The sequence below is a fragment of the Neovison vison genome, chromosome 5 (assembly GCF_020171115.1).
Source record: "Neovison vison isolate M4711 chromosome 5, ASM_NN_V1, whole genome shotgun sequence".
In the NCBI taxonomy this organism is placed as follows: domain Eukaryota; kingdom Metazoa; phylum Chordata; class Mammalia; order Carnivora; family Mustelidae; genus Neogale; species Neogale vison.
Genome location: NC_058095.1, coordinates 126,011,380 through 126,033,675, shown reverse-complemented (window position 1 = coordinate 126,033,675; position 22,296 = coordinate 126,011,380).

Here is a 22,296-nt window from a genome sequence, read left to right as displayed (position 1 = left end):
CTGAGTAACTGCCCCCATATCTGGTAAGAAGATTTGCTTCAATAGATGAATCAGAATCAATGACAGATGCATTTACTATGCTTAACTGCAAACATTAAAAAAAAAAATCTACCTTCCAAAGGGGAGATCCATAGGATGTGTTTGGATTGGAATAGAATAGTTCTCAGTATTGGGAATAGTATCGTTCTATCAAAGTTAAAAAAAAAATACAAAGAAAAAAATTTTTTTAACATTCTTATATGAAAATACTCATATCTATTTAAATAATTTATGTTGAAATCAATGTACATTATAAATATTTGTAATTTTTCCTCAATTTATTTCCTTTTCTTTGTGTTTTTTTTTCCCATTCTTTGTTTTTGCAAATTGTCTTTCTCTTAATTTTCCTACTGGGTCTCAATCAACAAACATGTTCTAAGCTCTTCAGTTCAAAAGTAAAACAAATAAGCAAGGAAGAAAATAGAAAGATAAAAAAATTTCCCTGCTCTGCAATTCCTAGTTCCTTTAATAGACATACATAAACACCTTTAGTTGTCTCAAAATCATTGTTTTAGTGTTTAGACAGGGTATTTTTCAAAAGATAGTCATTTAATAACATTTGAAAATATTACATTTATGAATTTTATAGCTTCAATTAATATTTCTTTTATTGATTGCTTTATCCATTTCCCCCCTAATTTTTAACGTGTTCTAGGTTGTATATATATCTCAGTTTGGCGGCAATTTAAGGAATAAAAAGTATGAGCTTGATCCCATGAGAACTTCTGCTGTACAGCTAAGTAACTGTAATTTACTTTCCATTCTAGGACACTTTGAGGATGAAGTGGAATTATTGACATTTCAACTAAACTAGAATTGTAAATTTTTGGCTTTCATCAAATTTGAGAAAATTCCAGCAATTATTTCTTCGACATTTTCTTCTGTCCTAATACCTATTTCCTCTTGTTTTGTAACACTAATAAGCACATGTTTAATCATTTGCTATTATATAAAAGGTCTCTGATACTGTTTTTTTAAAAAAAAAACTTTTTTCTTTCTCTTCTTCACATGATTAATGTGTATTGATATATCATGAAATCACTTACTCTTTCCTCTGCAATATTCATTCTGCTTTATGTTCGTTAAGCAAATTTTATAGTAAAGATACTATATTTTTAATTCTATAGTTTATACATTTAATAACTTCTAGTTTTCTGTAGCAATGTCTTTTAAAATATTTTTATTCAGAGTGAGCACTTCTATATTTTAAAAAACTAATTCAAAAGAGTTATACTAGTTGCCTTAAAATTTCTCACTGACATTTTTGACATTTGGGTTGCCTTAGGGTCTGTTTCAATAAATTTTTTCCCCCGGGGATATGTTTCATTTTTTTTTTTTTGTTCTTTCTATGTTGGGTAATTTTAAATTATATACTGGATATTATGACATAGAGATTCTATATCCTTTTTTAAAAAATTTTTGCCATCGAAGTTTTTTCTTTTGAAGTAGCAATTATCTTTACAAGACTTGAATGTGAAACTCTTATTTCTTGGGCAAGTTGAATATTGGCTGGATTTTTACTTCCGTACTTTCTGATATGAGGACATATTTTTCAGCTTATTTATAACTGGGACCCTTAAATGAAATAATAATATATACATTGACAGCTGTATATTTTATTCAAGATCAAATTTTGAGATTGTATGGTTATTAATTATCTTTTTGAGGTTAAAATTCTCTTTCAAGAGAAAGTGACACATATAAACCTTAACCTATAATTTTTACACACATTCAAGAATCTTAATATACTATGTACAGAACAAAACTGCTGTTTTAAAAGAATATTACACCAGATAAACTAATTAATTAAAAAAGAATATATATCAAAACTTTCAATGTTTGTTTCAATGTGTGAGACAGTTTTGAAGATGGCCACATGCCTCCTCACAAGAGATTAATTTATAAGCTAAACTCCTTAACATGGCTTTCTGCAGATATGTTTTATTTATGGCTTTTTGCCATAAGAGTTATTTAACCCAATAATAACCAATGTGTGATCACTTGCTTTTCATTAGCATTTTAACAGTAAGAAAGAAATTATACCTTTTGTTGTTGTTGTTGTTTTTCATTTTCTAAGTATCTGTCATCTTGGTTTAAGTATGTCTCTATTATTGGCACTCTGCTCCTTACATATATGCTTTTAATGTGTATAAATTATCTATAAAAGGAAATGTAGTTAACTAATAACAATGGTTGTCCCTGAGGTACAGAATCCTGAGAATCAAGATGAGTGAGAAACCCATATTTGACTGCTTTAATCTTTTACTACTGTTATCTGCTATTTCCTTCAAAAAAACAAGTACTAAAAAGACTTGAAAATGACCTACAGCTAAGTTGTGTCTGGTATATTTATGACCAATACACAGCCTCTACAAGTTTTCGTTATGTTTCTATACATTTCTATTTTTCATGGATAAACTAACAATTTTAACATTGTTGCTTAAATGGTTTTCTGCTGTTATACAATCTGTATCTATATATTAACCCCAAGTACAGCTCCATATGACTATCAAATAAATATTTATTACCTAAAAGTGACTTTTTTTTACTGCTTCTTATAACTATACTATATCCGAGTAGTTTTTAATTCTAACTTCAATTAGCAAAAGTCCGTCCTACTTATTTGCTCTGAAATATGGTTCTGCTTATGTCCACTCAGTATTTACCTGGACGCTGTCCAAAGAGTCTTCTCAAATGTTCATTTAGCCATTTGTTTATCTTGTGTTTGTATTATCAGTTAAGCAACCAGCATCCTGAGAGACTTACGGTGGTTTTGAGGCTATGGGCAGTCCTAGAATAGAAACTCTGCATTCTCTGCATTTACCAAGCGTTTAAAGGGATTCACCAAAGGATCAAAGTAATGTTTGCCCATTTCTATTCCAGATTCTCTATGTGACTATGTCCAGCCAATATTTTGGTAATACTGCCTATCATATCGTAGGAACAACTCATGACCTCAGGGAAAAATCATTGTCAGGAAAAGTCCATGTCAGTAGTAATCTGATTGATTGACATTTAAGGTTTCTCCAACAGATGCAGAGAGTAAACATTGCCAATTTTCCCCTTGTCTATTCAAACATCAGACTAGTGGCTAAAAAAAATAAATAGTGCATGCAGCTTTGAAATTTTTGCTCCTTTAAATCATCCAGTTTTTATCTTTTTACATATTATATATTTTTCTGTACTTTTCTCTCAGAGGATTAAAAATATTACTTCCTAAACTCATATTTTAAAACAAAAGTAAGGAGTTTAAGTAAACATGGAACAGATAAACAAATGAGAAATATTTATTCATTTATATTTATTTTAATAAAATAAGTTTCTTTCACATATATATAACTATACATTAAAACTATAAATTTCTTGATATTCTTTTAAAACAATATGTCTCTCGACAACAATTTACATGTGGGAATATAAAATTCCAGTAACTGAACTTGCTTTCAACTAGTATTTAATAATAAATACTAAACAAAAAACACTGTTCTAGACAGTAGCAAATTATCTTTTGCTACACCAAAGAACACAAAATTACTTTCTATTCTAATGTCATTTACAGCTTCAGAGGAGAAATAACAGAAATTAATAATAGAAGATGTGGGCACCTGGATGGCTCAGTCAGCTAAGGATTTGCCTTTGGCTCAGGTCATGATCCAAAGGCCCTAGGTTCAAGTCCCACACTGGGTTCCCTGCTTGTTGGGCAGTCTACTTCTTCCTCTACCCCTCCCCCCACTTAGGCTCTCATTCTCTCTCCCAAATAAATAAATAAATAAATAAGAAAGTGTGACTGGAATAATAAAAACAATACTCTGGTCTTTACTTTGTACATATTAATTTCATCTTTACCAAAATATTATATAAAGAAAATAAAGAAGAAAAGTATGTGAGTTAGGTACTATGGTTATTTACATTTTACATATAAGGTACCAAAATTCCAAGAGGTTAATTACCTTTCTGATTTGTGCATCAAATTAGTATTTGGCCCAACATTAACAGCAACCAATATAACTCTAGAATTCAACATTTACAACATTACACTGTGCTTATATGGATGCAATAGGGGGACAGATAAAAGGCAAAAGCATCAAATTATGGAAGCAAGGAAAGATTCCAGGAACCCTAACCATGTATTTAAGATCTGTTACACAGTTACAGAAGAAAGAAAAGTGGTAGAAGGAAATGAAGCATGAAATTAAATATGACATATCTGATTCCTACAAAGAAAGTAGTGTGGCTGGTGCAGTATGCAGTGTGTACGGTAACAGGTAAGGCAAGATATGGAAATAGAAATATAATTATGCAAGAGCTTTGTTATTGACCAAGACTGCCTTAACATTTCCCTCAGTTCCAACAAACTTTGGCAGGTTTCCTCTTGACTGAAGGCCCCTGATATCACTTTTCTTAGGGAATTTTTACATTAGAGAACTCATAATTGCAAATTTTCTGTGCCCTTTTTAGACATAAATTTTCTCCTGGTCTTTAGTTAGTTTACAAGCCAGAAATGTCTTGTCTCAAGGACCCAGACACCATTCCTTTAAAATGTAATCATCAAGAAAGATAGTGCCTCTATTCCCCAGTTTCTAGGGAAAGTAGAAGTCTAACTTGGACAAGAAACAATTAGCAAACAGAGAGCCTAACTCTTAAACCAAGCTCTTCTCAAATGCCTTTTCCTAACTCAGTCCTTTTCCTAACTCAGTCCAGTATTTAAAAATCTTCAGTCTTTCCTTCTCTTTCAATAGGGTTAAATTCAACGTCTCTTCCCTATTGTAACAGTGTTGACCTTACTGCTATAGCCTCAATTAAAATCTTCCCTATTTTACCGCATCTGTTACATTTGTTCTTGCCTATAAACTGTACACACTTCAAATATTACTCTAAAACTTACAGGGAACAAAATGTATATCCACCCACAACAGATAAATGTTGATATCTATTGCTTCTGTTACAGCTATGAACGTATTTGTGTGTGTGTGTGTGTGTGTGTGTGTGTATACATGTGTGTAGTGGGGGGGATGGGTTTGATTGTGTGAGTGTTTACGTATACTCTTTAGCCTGGTAATTCACAGGTGTTTGAGGTTTTGATACATATATGAAACAAACATCATTGTTTGAAACAGTAAGTTCTTCCAAAAACAGGAGGAAATAACATTGAGGAGTTTTAGAATCAAGATTCTAGGTAGGCTTCCAGGGTCAGGAATGCCTGTCTGTCAAAAGATATTAGTGAGGCCAGGAATTTGTCATTTGATGGATAGACTCATCAGGACATGTCTCTGAAGGGATAACAGAGATCAAAAGATCAGTTTATGAAGAGGGAAGTAAAGTGGCAGATTGCAAGAATGATTAGCCAGATGTCCACATTTCAAGGTGTCTGTCCAAGTGAGGGCAACAGGTAGTCTCTGTCTTTCTCTGTAATTTAATGTGCCCAAATATCTTTGAGATGGGAGAATAAGTTTGTACCTGAACTAACAATAGCAGCAATAATAACAAAACCCTTCATTGCCTAATACTAATTTGTAGTTGATTAAAGCATAATCCTGGTGGACTTTAGAAATAGGTTGTGATGAATTTTACTTATACCTAGACTTTTTAAGATTTATTTATTTACCAGAGGGAGTGAGGGAGTGTGTGTGAGTTGGGGAGGGGCAGAGGGAGGGGAGAGAGAGAATCATCAAGCAGACTCTCCACTGAGCACGGAGCCCAACACAGAGCTCCATTCCATGACCCTGAGATCATGATCTGAGCTGAAATCACAAGCCATATTTTCTCTTCTTTCTTCTCAGTTTATTGTTAATGTTAAAAATTTAAATATCCAGCATGTTTTTAAAATTAAATTCTTTTATTTTAAGATTTTATTTATCTGTTTGACAGAGAGAGAGATTATATGTAAGCAAAACAACAAGCATAAATAGAGAGGGAAGCAGACTCCTGGCAGAGCAGAGATCCTGATGTGTGCCCGATCCCAAGATCCTGAGATCATGACCTGAGCCGAAGACAGAGGCCCAACACACTGAGCCACCCAGGTGCCCCAAAATTAAATTATCTTGACATTTGATTTCTATAGCTGTTTATTACACATGTAAGTACCTGAAATAGATTCAGCAAAGTATACCATTTAGGGACACCTGGGTGGCTCAGCCTGTTAAGTGGCTACTTTCTGCTCAGGTCATGATCTTAAGGTCCTGGGATCAAGTCCCACATTGGGCTCCTTGCTCAGTGGTGAGCCTGATTGTCCCTCTGCCTGTACTTGCCCTGCTTGTACTCACTCTCTCTCTGATTTGAAGATAAATAAATAAAATATTTTTGAAAAGCAAAAACAAAACAAAGAATATCATTTATTATGAATTCTTCATTCAAGAATTAGTTTGAACCATGATTTGCCTAATTGTTTGCATAACAAAACAGTTTTTTCTTTTTTTTTTTAAAGTATGTACTATTGTTTTTTTTTAAGATTTTATTTATTTATTTGACAGAGATCACAAGTAGGCAGAGAGAGAGAGGAGGAAGCAGGCTCCCCGCTGAGCAGAGAGCCCAGTGCGGGACTTGATCCCAGGACCCCGAGACCACGACCCGAGCCGAAGGCAGCGGCTTAACCCACTGAGCCACCCAGGTGCCCAACAGTAGTTTTTTTCTAAGAAAGTTCATGCATAGACACCGTTTAATGCATTTATCTGAGTTTAAAATGTGTTTCATTTGTGCACATATTGTATACATTATATTTGGTATTTTGCACTTAATGAATAACTTTGGTATATTATTTTTTGGTTTAAAATTTATCTTTCTCAAATCCTGAACATATTTGACTCTGTTCTTAGGTAGTGAGTATTTTTTTTTTTTAAAGATTTTATTTAGTTATTTGACAGAGAGAAATCACAAGTAGACAGAGAGGCAGGCAGAGAGAGAGAGAGGGAAGCAGGCTCCCTGCTGAGCAGAGAGCCCGATGCGGCACTCGATCCCAGGACCCTGAGATCATGACCTGAGCCGAAGGCAGCGGCTTAACCCACTGAGCCACCCAGGCGCCCCAGGTAGTGAGTATTTTTGAGAAAGTTTGAAGTCAGCTTAATTCTACCTTACTATCCATAGGATTATTTCTCTTTCATTGCAATGCAATGACATATTATAATATATCTTAATAATTATCATTATGCATATTATAATAAACATTTTATTTTAAATAGGTTTATATTCTTTTAGAGGAAGTAAAGGTAGTACAGAGGGGTCCCATAAAACTTCTCCCAGTTTTATCGGCTGTTAATATCACTGTATACTTGTCACAACTAAGGAACTGATACCAGTGTATTACTATTAGGTAAAATCCATACTCTGCTCATATCTCATTACTTTCTATCTAATGTCCTCCTTCTCTTCCATAATTCCACTCAGAATGTCACATTACATTTAATTTTCATTTATTCTTATTTCCTTTTGTTTTGTGACAGTTTATCAGACTTTTGTTGTTGTTGATAACCTTGAGTTTCAAAGAGTGGTAGTTGGGTGTTTTTGTATAATGTCCCTCAATTTTGGTTTGTCTAATATTTTTTCTCATGGTTAGACCTGATTTCTCTCTGCAAAGTTCCTTTTTCTCCATCCTTTTCATAGTCTGTTTCTGATGTTTAATTTTATGTATCAACTTGACTGAGCCACAAGGTACATAGATATTTGGTCAAATACTAGTCTGAATGTCAATGATTGTAATGAACCAATTTCTTTCCCTCTGTGTCTATATATATAATTCTTTCTACATGTATATACACATATACATATATATGACCCACTTTATATATAGGACTCTCTCCCTACACACACACCCACACACACACACACACACACACGTGTGTAGGGAGATATACTTGTATATATATGTGATATACGTGTGTATATCACACATTTATGACTCTATACAGGATTCTCTTTCTCTACACACACACACACACACACACACACACACAAAACACTATATGCATAACTCTTTCTACATACATACATACAAACATATATGTATATGACTCTCTATATATACATATACATATTATGAAACTCTATATATGACTAGTCAAAATTAAGAAGTAATTGTATATATAGTCATGCATATATAGATATTTATGATTAATTTTGCATTTATTCATCTCTGTTTATATGATGCTAAACATTACACTCTGATATCTCAGAATCTGATCCAGTGTCACATGGCTAAATTACAGTTTTACATCATTCTTTTTTGCTTGTTCATTTGTTCTTGTTTTTTTTGTTTGTTTTATTTTGTTTTGTTTTACTTGTTTGCATTTATTTATTTATTGCTTATTTGTTTTGGGGGGGATTTCCTTCTTTTTTTTTTTTTTAAGATTTTATTTATTTATTTGACACACAGAAAGAGATCACAAGTAGGCAGAGAGACAGGCTGACGTGGCGGGAGCAGGCTCCCTGCTGAACAGAGAACCCAATGAGGGGCTCGATCCTAGGACCCTGAGATCATGACCTGAGCCAAAGGCAGAGGCTTAACCCACTGAGCCATCCAGGCACCCCTCTTTCTATCTTTTTTTATTATTATGTTCAGTTAGCCAACATATAGTACACCATTCTTATCTGTAGTCCATCTCCAACAATGAAAACCCCAGCTCCCATCATCCGCCACTCATCGGTTATTTGTTTAATCCGTATATACAGACACTTCTTTTCATGTTAAGTTTTGAAGTTTCCAGGAAAACTATCACTTTCCAAAGTTACTTAAGTTAGCATCTTTTTCCATATCCCCTTAAATGAGGTTATACCCTACAAACATTTGTAGTATAGTTAGATTGTTTTGTCACAATCCGGATTCCATTGTGGAAAACCTCTCTCCCTCAATTTGATACCTTAGTAATTTTTAAAATTTGAATATGTTATAAATATTGTTCATGCAATAATCTCCCCTTTAAATCTTCAAATTTAAAACCACCTTCAATAAAGAAGAATTTCTCCTTATATCACAATATTTTTCTATCCTATATGTTAAGTTTCATTGAAACACATCAAAAATGCACATGTTATGTCACCATTAACTTCTACTTCAGTGGTGTACAGTAAAAGGATTTTCATATTTTTCAACTACTTCATTTTTTTTTAAATATTTTAAAATCTGTTCCCTGGTCAATATTTTGTATTTAATCAATCATGTTCTGGGTTTTTAACATGACAGTTTATTTGTGTTTTCAGTTTTTAAACTCTACACTATATGAAGAGTAGTCAGTTTATTTTTTGTTAATTTGTCACAAGGAAAATTAATTTACTTTTACAATTTTGGAAAACTAAAAATAGATGCCCATTATTTTTCTTTTTGAAACTGTGCTAAAGTCCAAGTGAAATATATACTTTTCAATATAATTTCACCTATGTGCTATATATATGTATGTGTATTCTAATTTAATTGCTATTTATCTATTTATTATTTTAAAGATTTTATTTATTTATTTGACAGAGAGACAGTGAGAGAGGGAACACAAATAGGGGGAGTAGGAAAGGGAGAAGCAGGCTTCCTCCAGGCAGTGAGCCCAATGCAGGGCTTGATCCCAGGATCCTGGGATCATGACCTGAACTGAAAGCAGACACTTAACAACTGAGCCACCCAGGTGCCCCTTAACTGCTATTTAAAATAATTTAATGGAAGATTCAATTACCTGTCTTCTCTCAGCTTGGACTACTTTATGTCTTGATAATGATGAACAAACTGTTAAGTGACATATGAAAATACTTTTTTTCTTTTACTTAGTGAGTCAACAAGTGCGATGCTTACTATCAAGGCAGTGTTCTAACTACTGACAATATAACACCAAAAAAGAAAAGTATTTGATCCTTTGAAAGTTACATTTTAATTGGACAGAATCAAAAATAATCAAACAAATAAATAAGAAAATAAATTAATAATATCTGGTATGTAAAATGCAGATAATCAAAATAGGGCAATAAACTAGAAAAAGAATGGATGGCTAGATCAGTAAAGAACAAAGTATTAGTTCAACGGCAATAATTGCCAGAATGTCTGGTTATGTCTCCTTTTCTAATCCAGAGTTATCCTAGCAAATGACTGCTTGTTCCTTTGGAGAAGGAGAGGAGGAAGTTTTGCAGTATGCATTTTTGCAGCATAGAAAGTTTTTTCCCCAAGGAACCTATTTTCTTCTTTAAACAAGGAACTATGGGTCTTCAAACAAGTTCAAATTGGGAATTATTTTAGGGGCTACACCTTTCTATTGCTGTGACTGAATTCAGACGTCACACTAATTCAGATTTCACACTTCACACTAATAGGATTTAATCTTAAGGAGTTCAAAAATTATTTTACTTCATGTTTTCATAAACCGATATTGGATTTTATAAATTAATTTGGTAGAATATTAATATCTGATGCATATAAGCAAGGACAATGTGATTTACCTCCTTATATACACAATCTAAATAGGTACCAGTATTACCTATTAATATTTTCTATGTATCATTTCTAAATTAGCAATGATTCCATGGCATTGGCTGGGTGAGAAGCATTTGACTCAGGTGTTATCCTCAAAGAATTGCTTGGTTTTAAGACTCAGTCTCTGTGGGAGAATATTTATTTCCATCACCAACCATACTGTCCTCTGAAAAGTATTGGAGGGGAAAATAACCTGGCAGGAGACGTGAAAAATAATAATAGAAAGTCCATCACGTGACCTAAGAATTACATATTGAATGTAAACTATACACTATAGGATTGTATGTGGAGTTCAATCACAGACATGGAAGAATAAGGGATGGTGTTTATGATTGGCTCCATCTATGCTGGTCTTTTAACTGTCAACCCATGGCTGACAAGTCGAATAATTAGGGGAATGTGTCTGTTGGCTTAAAACAGAATGTTTTGTTTTATGTGATTTGGAGCTTGTTTTTCACCTGGACTTTTGAACAGTTTCAACAAATAAAATAATGGGCATCTATTTTTAGTTTCCCAAAATTGTAAAAGCAAATTAATTTTCATTGTGACAAATTATCAAAAAATAAACTGCCTACTCTTATAGCATGGAGTTTAAAAACTGCATCTGATCTGATAAATATATAGTAATAAATGGTATTTAAACATCTTTATAGTGACATATGTGCTTTTATTTATTTTTTTTACAAATGTGCTTCCATGTGACATGATAATTTTTTCAGATAATTACTTATTATTGATGAACAACATAATTATTCTTTGAGTGATGCATGTATAATTTAGTGCCACTTATGCTCCCACAGCTGCTACTACTGAAATGCCATGCATGGTTTTTTATTGCTCTTTTAATATTTCTTTGTCTCATCCATAGACAGGGACATTTATTTTCTCTGTGTCTATCTTTATTTCCCCCTTCTCTAAAGCACTAGACTGCTATTCTGTATAATAAAAAAAAACTGTCCAGTTACCATATGTATGGGCATAAATTACCCAAGACTCACTTTCATGACAACGTATAGATTACACAGTTGTTTCTTCTTTCAAAAAATATCTGAGCTAAATGATAATTATGAAGTTATTCACCATTTTAGAAAACTGTGTTAAATTGTGCAGATATTACCTTACCCCTCACATCATATACTCTCCTGAATTAGGCAGAAAGAAAGGAAGAGAAAATGAAAAGGAGGGAGAGAGAAAAAGGAAAAAAAATAATGAAAGAATATTAATAATAAAACATATGTTTTGGTAGGAGTTCAAGCAATTCATCCAATGGCATCCAATGGATTATTTTTAAGTTATCATTAAAATCAGGGGCTATTTTGTCCAATGCTTACTCCTGTGTCTAATTTGTTTTTTTAAGGTGACGTGGTGGGGAGCAGGGGAACAATCATGCTAAACTTTTAAATATTTTCAAAGGAAACAAGAAACATTAAAGTCATACAATATAAAACAATATCCTCATATTATATTTGGATTAATCATGCTATAGTCAATATTAATTAATAATTATAGACAATTAATAGTCCATATGGCTATAGTCAATAGTCAAAATAGTCAATAAAAAACAGAGTACTGTTTTTTAAAATAAGGTATTAAAGTAATTATATCAAATTGTGTAAGACTGATGAATCACAGACTTGTACCCCTGAAACAAATGATACATTAAATATGAATAATAAAAATAAATAATAAATAAATAATATTCTTTAATGACACATAATATATTAGTTTTCTAGTTTTTTAAAGATAATATTATGTCAACATGAACTGGACCTTGTCCCAAACTCCTCATGCATTATCTCATGTCACCATCACAACAACCTCAAGAGCTAGGCTCTACTGTTGCTCCCATTTTAACACAAATGCAACAAGCTATAAAATCAGTTACTATTGGAAATGGGACTTTAGGCTCATGTCTATGGAATTCTGACTCTGGCCTTTAGAAAATGCATATCAGTACTACTAATAACAGTAATATCACAGAAATACAAACTCTTGGATTTAAAACATTAATCAAGAGTACTTAGAAAAGTATACAAATATAATTTATAGCAAAAACTCCACATTAATATCACTAAAAGAAATAATAAAACAGAAATAATTTCTACTTTTTTAATTTGACAAACCATTGTAATTTTTCAGTATTCCTAACTACCTTTGCTACTATTCATTTAAACATCTTACCTTCTGGTATTATAATGTGCATATAGTTTTGCAATGTGTCTTTTAAAATTTTTATCTAGCATTATGTTTAAACAGGAATGACCCATGTGAGAATCTATCTATATATATATTTCAACAATAATTTTATATTTTCTTAGGCTAATGTTTACTAAATACTTCTGATTTATGAATATTATATTGGTTTTTAACCAAGAAACCAGTAAATAATTTTATACAATTGATTTTCAAACTAATGATATAAATTTTATCATGCAATATTTTAGTATGTATAAAAAACTATGTTCAAAGCAATAATTGAAAGATAATTAATTTGAAAGATATTTTTCTTTTTCTTGGAAATTAAAATCATAATTTTGTGAAGAAGTTACTTTTTTTTCTTTTTTAATACTAAACGTTCCTATGTAAGAGTGAATTCATTTAAAAAGTCTGTTGAGACATTCATCAGAAAGACATAGTAAGCTATGAGATTTTTAAACTATATTACTATATATTCAATATCAAATATATTAATCACATTTACTTTTTCATACATAATTGAGTTGTTTCATACGTTATTAAAGTTTATCACAAATCAAGTATTTTTAAGTTTTATTTTAAGAGATTATCTGATTCTTTCAGGAACTACTAAAAAAATGCTAATGCTAATCTTGAGAAACACAGCTCTTTAGATGGAACCACTTGTGTTTTAAATGTGATAACAGAAAATGTCTGCACTTCATGTTCTAGTATCTATATTATCCATTAAAGAAAAATAAAATCACTGGCTACTATAATAAAGGACTATATAAATCATCACACATTAAATTACTGATTGCTCTAAAAACGACCAGTCAAAATTTTCAGGATGAAACAGATGACAAAAAATAGGGAAAAAAATGAAGTCTTGAACAAGTTTCTGTATATCTTACGTAAAACATGTCCAGATAATGCTGATGGCCTATCAATATCTGTCTTCACTTCCTAGACATGATTTGTATCAATTAAGTTAATACCCCATCCCCACAATTATGAAGTCTCATTCCTGCCCTTTTTATATTGACCTTGTATCTTGTTAAGCATTTCTTTCTGTTCTGTAGCAATCTAGACTATGAAAATGATTATTATAATCCTTTCTTGTCAGCGAAATTCTCCTTTTCTTACATATTATAAATCTTTAATAGCTCACATTTATCATCACTGATGAGTAAAAAATATTTTGCCAAGACAAAATATGCATGATATGATACATTTATTTGATCCATTGCTATGTAATCAAAGATAATTCAGATTATGGTTGCACTATCCTAGTGAAATACTGCCTCATTTAATACATTTCCTCGAATAGGTTTGCATTAAGATGCACATATTAACCAGAATTGCTATTACTTGTTATTCTCATATTATTCTATTTTCTCCATGAATTTGGTTGGGAGGCCTTGACAAGTTAGAGCACTAAAATGCAGTACACAGATTTTCTATTAAAAAGGGAAATTTGTACTTTATACACTCTCCCATATTTTATATTTATTGCCTTAATAATTTGCATGTTTCTGTTTGTGTATGAGTATATATAGCTGTAAGTATTGCCCATATTTGTCCTTTGCATTAATGAACTAGTCTTTTATTGCATTTGTAAATTACAAAGAAAATGGAAAGTAGGAGAACTTTTTTTTTTTTATTTGCATCCAGCTACTGTGCTGAGAAACATTTAGGAAAATATAGTGTAACATTAAAAGTAGTAGACATCAGTTATAAATCCAATCATTAGTAGGCACAAAGCTGTTCTTGCAGTAATGGCTAGCCAACTTATTTCAACAAATGCTCCCTTTAGAATTTCTTTTAATATTGTTTTGTAAACTAATCTTTGGTTACGTAAGGGCGGAGTTAATTAAGCAAGCACTACTTTGTAAAGAGAGCATGTAAAAGGCAATAAAATGTTTCCTGCAGTGCTGATTAAGACTGAGAGCACTTTTCTTAATATAACTTGTATACAAAGTATAAAAGCATTTGTATAACAGCTTCTGTGCTTGTAATGCATCTATGTGATTTGCCCCATTTTGGATTGTCATGGCAAGCAGACTGGCCAAAGAATTGTTGGCTACATTCTTGCTTTTCATTTTGATAAATAGTATATTTATTTCATACATGGAATTCAACTTCCATAGCTCCACTTTGAAGTTATAAAATGTCCTCTGTAAAGTTGCTTTCATCTCTATTACCCCAAATAACCCAATATGCAATTAGAGGAAATGAGTGGTAAGGGAATAGAAAATAAGAAATGTAGCCTAAATTAATGTAACTAATGTCTGAATGTTCAATATCCTTATATCTGTGTACATTGATTAGCTATAAGATATGACATACTAATGAAACAAACAGCAAAACTTCAATTTATTCAATATTCAAGTTCAGTATGTAAATATAAAACAAATAAGGTAGTTTCTTGGCTATTGTAAACAAAATTATCTTGTAACTGAATGGCAGTGGTTGAGCAGATTTTCTCTTATCACAGAAAAAAAAAGAAAGAAGAAAAGGAAGGAAGGAGGGAAAGAGGGAAAGAAAGAAAGGAAAGAAGGAAGGAAGGAAGGAAGGAAAGTAGGGAGGGAGGGAGAGAGGAAGGAGAGAGGGAGGGGAAAGAAATGGAAGAAGCAAAGGATGAAGCTATTAGATCCAAAAGATTAAGGAGATGTAACATAAACTCAGTTAATTATTAACTACAAGAATGTTAAGGTAGTTGAAAACATTCAAATATGATGTAGCTTTAAGGAATAAGATAAACCACGAGAATTTTGGAGATGGTAAAGCTGTTACGTAAATTACTGGAAACTACATGACTCCATGCATTTGCCACAACAATAGAACTTTACATCATAAAGAGTGAATCTTATGATTGTAATTTTTTAATGATCACCTAAGAGGGAGGAGATCTCAGGATTGAATGCAGATTGAGACAAGACAATCTACCTGTATGAAAATGCATGAAACGACTTCACTGAAGGGGGTGAAGTGCTTCTCTGAGTAATGCTGGAAATAGCTGCAGACTAAGGTTAAAGCAACATGAATTACACAAGCACTGCATTCTAGTTGATAAAGCTGTTCCATGGGGTGCCTGGGTGGCTCAGTGGGTTAAGCCTCTGCCTTCGGCTCAGGTCATGATCTCAGGGTCCTGGGATTGAGTCCTGCATCGGGCTCTCTGCTCTGCGTGGAGCCCGGTTCTTCCTCTCTCTCTCTCTCTCTGCCTGCCTCTCTGCATACCTGTGATCTCTCTGCCAAATAAATAAATAAAAACTTAAAAAAAAAAAAAAAAGCTGATCCTTGCAGGGATATAATTCAGGATTATATCCATATAGCAGTTCTGATACTGCTATATGTGTATGGTGGAAATGAACAGTTAAACATATGCATGACAAGTGTTGGGAGCCAGGGTTCTCAGCTGTTGGAATGAAAGATAAGCAATGGAGGAGGAAGATAGAATGATCGTATGATGATGGATTAGATTTGAAGATACCTAGATAAACTATGTCTGACTTTATACGGATGCAGACTGGTAAGTGGAGAAGTGACTATATGTGTAAATACATGAGTTAGTATACACACATGTGTTTCCCGGTCTGTCAACTAAGAAGGCCTAGAAGCAACAATATCCCACTGGCAACAACCATACCTGCAATCCAGGTCTTATTTTCTAATATGATTCTTCAGTAAAAAGATCTAGAGTGACTTGAATAAATGGCTGATTATGTGAATGAGAAAAGAAATATATAAAATGAGACTAGGGGCACCTGGGTGGCTGAGTTGGTTGAGTGTCTGGCTCTTGATTTTGGTTCAGTTCATGATTTCAATGTCCTGTGACTGAGCCCCACATCAGGATCTGTGCTCAGTTGGGAGTCTGGTTCAGGGCACTCTCTCTCTCTCTCTCTTGCTCTCTCGCTCTCTATCTCAAATAAATAAATAAATAAAGTCTTAAAAGTCTTAAGAAGTTTGTTAACACCATCAAATAAGGACTTTCTAAAAAAATACATTTATATAAGCGTGTCAAAGATGTACAGGAGTGAACTAAAGGAGCTCTCAAAGGCCAAAGCTGGAACAATGAACAACGCCATAGTGTTATGTTTTTAAACCAGAGTATAACATAAATATCAAAAGTCTCTACATAAAACAGGAAGGAAGTAAAGAGGGAAGGGAGGGAAGGGAAATATAAAATATCCCTCACATCCACCGCCCCCCCACACACAGTTCATATCGTTTCAGAAATCTACTCATTGTCCAAGGGTAAAATAATCTGAAAACAGATTTTGAAAACAAAAAGAGGGGAAAGCTGAGAGTTCTCATTTGTTAGGGCAAAGGTCAGAAGGCATAAAGTAGAAAATGTCTGATTAGAGTTCTAGCAAATGCAGAGATAGGATAGAACCAAGTGATGGGGTACATTAAAAATGATATAGTCTTGGGGCACCTGGGTGGCTCAGTGGGTTAAAGCCTCTGCCTTTGGCTCAGGTCATGGATCCAGGGTCCTAGGATTGAGCCCTGAATCAGGTTCTCTGCTCAGTGGGAAGCCTGCTTCCTCCTCTCTCTCTGCCTGCTTCTCTGCCTACTTGTGATCTCCATCTGTCAAATAAATAAAAATAAAATCTTAAAAAAAAAGAAATAGTCTCTAATATTTTTTCTACTTGTGAAAATATTAAGTACATTTAGTGTAACATTTTACTGCTTAGTGACATTAACAAATTTTTAAGTGCGTAAGTAGTTAATAAAAAATTGCATAAAAATCTGCCACGAAGGATTACATGTGTACTTTATTATCTAATAGTGTGGAAAGGGAAAAAGTAGAACAATTTTGAAGACAAGTGTTGACCTGGATGGAGAGCCCTGTAGCATAAACAGTGACAACAGATAATACGTAGCTTTTTAAACATCCAATGGCCAGAAGAAATACTTTGTTCATTTCCTTATTCATTTTTTTTTTCCATTTCTACTGGTGGTTCTGTGCTTTTTCTTCATTCTTAAACTTCAATTTCTTCCCTGGATATAATCCACATTTTTTTTTTTAACATTTTCCTGTTTTGATCTTCCAACTGATATCTGGATAACACCTTTTATTCTGGACATCAGAACCTTGCCTATTTATATAATAGAATAGTATAGAACTTATCATTTATTATTTATATAATAGAATAGGACAGAATTTATCATCAATTTTGTTACTGTATTCTTATTCTGACTCACTATTATGGTGCTTATTCAGTCCTCCATCATGTCACACCTAACATGATTGAGTAGGTCAGTGGAGGGGGTGAATGTTAAAGAGACAAATCTCAGTGTGTTCTGGCTTGAATGAAGTGTAAAAATCTATAGACAGATCTGTTAGTGAGGCTTGGAGAAGAGAATATTCTGCAAGTTTGGGATACACACCAGTCAATAACGGGTAACAATTTGAGGAGATTTGCAGACACATAAGGATAATCGAAATTAAGCCCATTGGGGGAGAAATTTGTCACAATACAGCACTATTGAATAATGTCAGGTACTTTAAATGTAGATAAATGATCATAAGTAGGAAGAGTTTGGAGACTATCATTGCTTTGAGGATATTTGGTCTTTTGTAAAATCTCTCATCTATTTATATTTTGTTTTGTTTTGTTTTGTTTTTCCTTTCAGGATATATCAATTAGTGGGAAAATGAGAACCAATATCAAAATACCAATGTCCTACTTCTTCTTGCATGCATAAACTTAGGTGGTTTTGTGTAGAACAGTATTTATGTGGAACATTAGACACCAATTATAATGACTTTGGGAAGCACAAATGCTTAAAAGCTCCCCTTAGTAGTCAATTGCCAAATGCAATGATGCATCATGTTAAATTAAGCCCACAATTAGGTACTATAAATAGAAAAATAAAGGAAAGTTCTATTAACACTGTCCCCTAAATCACTGTCCCATAATTAATGAGATCTAGGGGGAAAAAAAAAGAATCTTAAACTCTAATTTATCTCATGCATTAATATAGGAAATACAGTATCATTTATCTTAAAATAAATGTATAGTTACATCACAAATGGCTGTTTAAAATATAATTACTAAGATCTTAATTCACCACAGAGTAAGAATATATGCAAATTATGCTCATATGAGAAAAAAATTTACTTGTTTACATATACTTTTATATATTTTTACAAACTCATATTCCAATGTAGTTTCTAATTTTAGGTAGCAATAGTTATAGAAAATTGTGTTCCAGGAAATGAGGTGATTTTTTAGGATTCTATATATTAAAAAGATAAACTTAAAATAATGATTATTTTTTTTCCATAACTTGGTACATTTTTCCTCATGTGCAATCACTTTTAGAGTTGAACTTTCAGATATTTCTCATAGTGTTCTGTAATTTAGAAACAAATAAATTATCTTCAAAAAGAATTTGCATGAGCAATTCTTTTTTATAAAGCTGTCAGAATTTGAAGGGCTCATTCGTGCTCCCTTTAAAGTTGAAATTGCTCATTAACAGTGTTAGGATTCCACAAAGGTGGTGTTCAGCATGCACAAGAAATTAATATTAAGAAAAAGCCCAAAGAATATGTATATAATGGATATGAACATATAGAATGATAAACCGATTGTTTTTCCTACAAGCAGTTCTTTCTCTTATGTTTCATTTACTTTTGTTGTACCTGAATATATTACTAATATTTAGTGGTTATCAGATTCTTTAAATCACCTACAAAAAGGATAAAAAAATTCAATGAATGAGAATGAAAATGTAAATTTCACAGATCTTTTAACAAGTAAACAGTGACAATGAGGGAAATTTTTGGCAAGCAGTGGAGGTATCAAGTCCTGGATATTTTGAAGATCAGTTTCTATTTTCAGGCCATATCTAAAGCTAAATATTGTTGATATAAATATTTGTGTGAAATTTGAAGATTTTTTTTTTTTTTAATTTGACAGAGAGAGATCACAAGTAGGCAGAGAGGCAGGCAGAGAGAGAGGAGGAAGCAGGCTCCCTGCTGAGAGAGAGCAGGATGCGGGACTCGATCTGGGATCATGACCTGAGCCGAAGGCAGCGGCCCAACCCACTGAGCCACCCAGGCGCCCCATTTGTGTGAAATTTGAACTGAACAGCTGAAGAATGTTGAGCCACAATTAAAAGGTGAACGTCATCATACTGAGCATGGGGCCTTCGTAAGATTCTCTTCTCTCTCTCTCTGCTTTCTGTTTCTCTCTGTCTTTCCTTCTCTTTATACTCTCTCTCTGTCTCTATTCCTAAGAAAGAAAAGAAAGAAAGAAAGAAAGAAAGAAAGAAAGAAAGAAAGGGGCGTCTGGGTGGCTCAGTGGTTAAAGCCTCAGCCTTCAGCTCAGGTCATGGTCTCAGCATCCTGGGATGGAGCCCCACATGTGGTTCTCTGCTCGGCGGGGAGCCTGCTTCCCCCTCTCTCTCTGCCTGCCTCTCTGTCTACCTGTGATCTCTGTCTGCGGATAAATAAATAAAATCTTAAAAAAAAAAGAAAAAGAGAGAGAGAGAAAGAAGGAAGGAAGGAAGAAAGAGTGAATGTCATCATCTTAGGAACACCTAGATGGCTCAGTTGGACTGAGCCAACATGCAACTTTTGGTCTTAGGGTTGTGAGGTCAAGCTTATGCACCCCATGTGCTGCAGAGATTACTTTAAAAAAAAAAAAAAAGTAAATGCATCTTAGAGTTATCTTTTACTTTCTACAATTAAATTTTCAAATTCAGTAATTTTCTTCTTTCAGGAAATCTTCATTTTTTACCATCTACCCAATTTCTAAAATTCAATGAATTCTTTACCTAGCACTAAATTATCTACATTTTTAAAAAGATTTTATTTATTTATTTATTTATTTATTTATTTATGTCAGAGAGACAGCACAAGCAGTGGGAGCAGCAGGGAAAGGGAGATACAGACTCCCTGCAGAGCAAGGAGCCCAATGTGGGCCTTGATCCTAGGACACTGGGATCATGACCTGAGCTGAAAGTAGATACCATCCAGGCATTCCTGGACTATTTGCTTTTACACAGATGGCATCATTTAATGCTCTTAACAATTTTATGAAATACAATCATTTTTCTACTTAACAGATGAGAAATGAGGCTAGAAAAATTATATATAATTTGTCCAAGGTCAGATATATAGTATGTGGTATGTAAGTGATGAAAAACAATTTTCCCTCTACCCTTCTAAATCCTTACTTAAGATTCCTCTACTAAAAGACAGTTAAACCAGAGAAAACAAAGAGAAGTTCATCATAGTGTTTACCTCATGTGTATATGAACACAGGGAAAAGTAAGTAACCCTGAGGTGGCTTAGAATTCAGATTTTAATATCATCTTAATAAGAAAAGAAGGAGAGGATGCCTGGGTGGGTCAGTCATTAAACATCTGTCTTTAGTTCAGATCATGATCCCAGGGTCGTGGGGTGGAGTCCTTTGTCCCTCCCTCTGTCCCTCTTCCCACTCATCCTTAATCTCTCTCTCTTTCTCTCTCTTTCTTAAATAAATAAATAAAATCTAAAAAATAAAACAAAACAAACAAAAAGATGTAGGCCTATTAGAGGAGAGTAAATTATTTATTTTTAGGAAAGATGAATGTGCCCTTAGTATTATGGATGGGAAGTGCAAGGGTTTGTGACAAAGTCTGACTGGATGAGGTGACACTCCTAGTCTTGTCTCTTCAGAAGAGTCAGTCCTCCCTGGTAGGTGAGACTCTTGGGGAGAGGATTTTAGTTCCTGTTGGAGGTTCTATGTTCAGGCAGATAAGGATAGTTCTGAGAAAGCCTCTCACGGCATCTGCTATTTTTCAAGTGTCCACCTCAAAAATTCATAATCAACCCTACATCAGTGCAGCATATTGTGGGGTTGCATATCTTGGAGTCATTTTGGATTGACATATTCTGCTACTCTCAGGTAACCCTAGGCATTTTGATAATCCAACCATGCTTTTGGCCACTATAATTTAAGTCCCCGTCATCCTTATTTTTTTTAATAAAAAAATGATGGAGAAACTCACTTATTCATTCTGTGGTTCATTCATAATAGTTAACTGGATCTACTGGTAGTTCTGAAGTTTCAGTTTAGTAGCCAGTGGATCATATTTGCCTCACAGATATGCCTGATTTGGCATGCAAAGTTGTTTGCTTTGTTTTAATTGAATCAACTGGAAATATTTAAAATTTGGAGAATTCATAGAAAATCCAAATCACCCACATCTCCTCCAAAATTTAGATAACCTAGAAAACTGAGCCTGCAATTATATACAGCAACAACTTGTTCAGGGTACAGAGTCTTCGTTGACAGAGACACTATAGTCCTCATCTTTCTCTACTAAGTCTTTGATGCTTGTGTACGTACTCACAGAAGCTTGAATTACATGCCAGCAACTAAGTTAACTTTTCCAAGCCATAATCAATGCTCAAATTCAGAGAGGCAGGAAGAACAAGAAGAGATATGAGCACTTGGAAAGATTTTCTGAAGTAGAAGAAAACTTGAATTCTTCACTCCACTCAAGTATTTCCTGTCTCATTCCCTGTCTTAGAAGTTAGTAATATGCCTCTCTATCTCCCAGTTCAGTCTATGCTGATGCATCTTCTATTAGGATGGAGTTTGGATGAGGATCCCAATTAGCTCCGCATTTCCATCTCAGTCTAT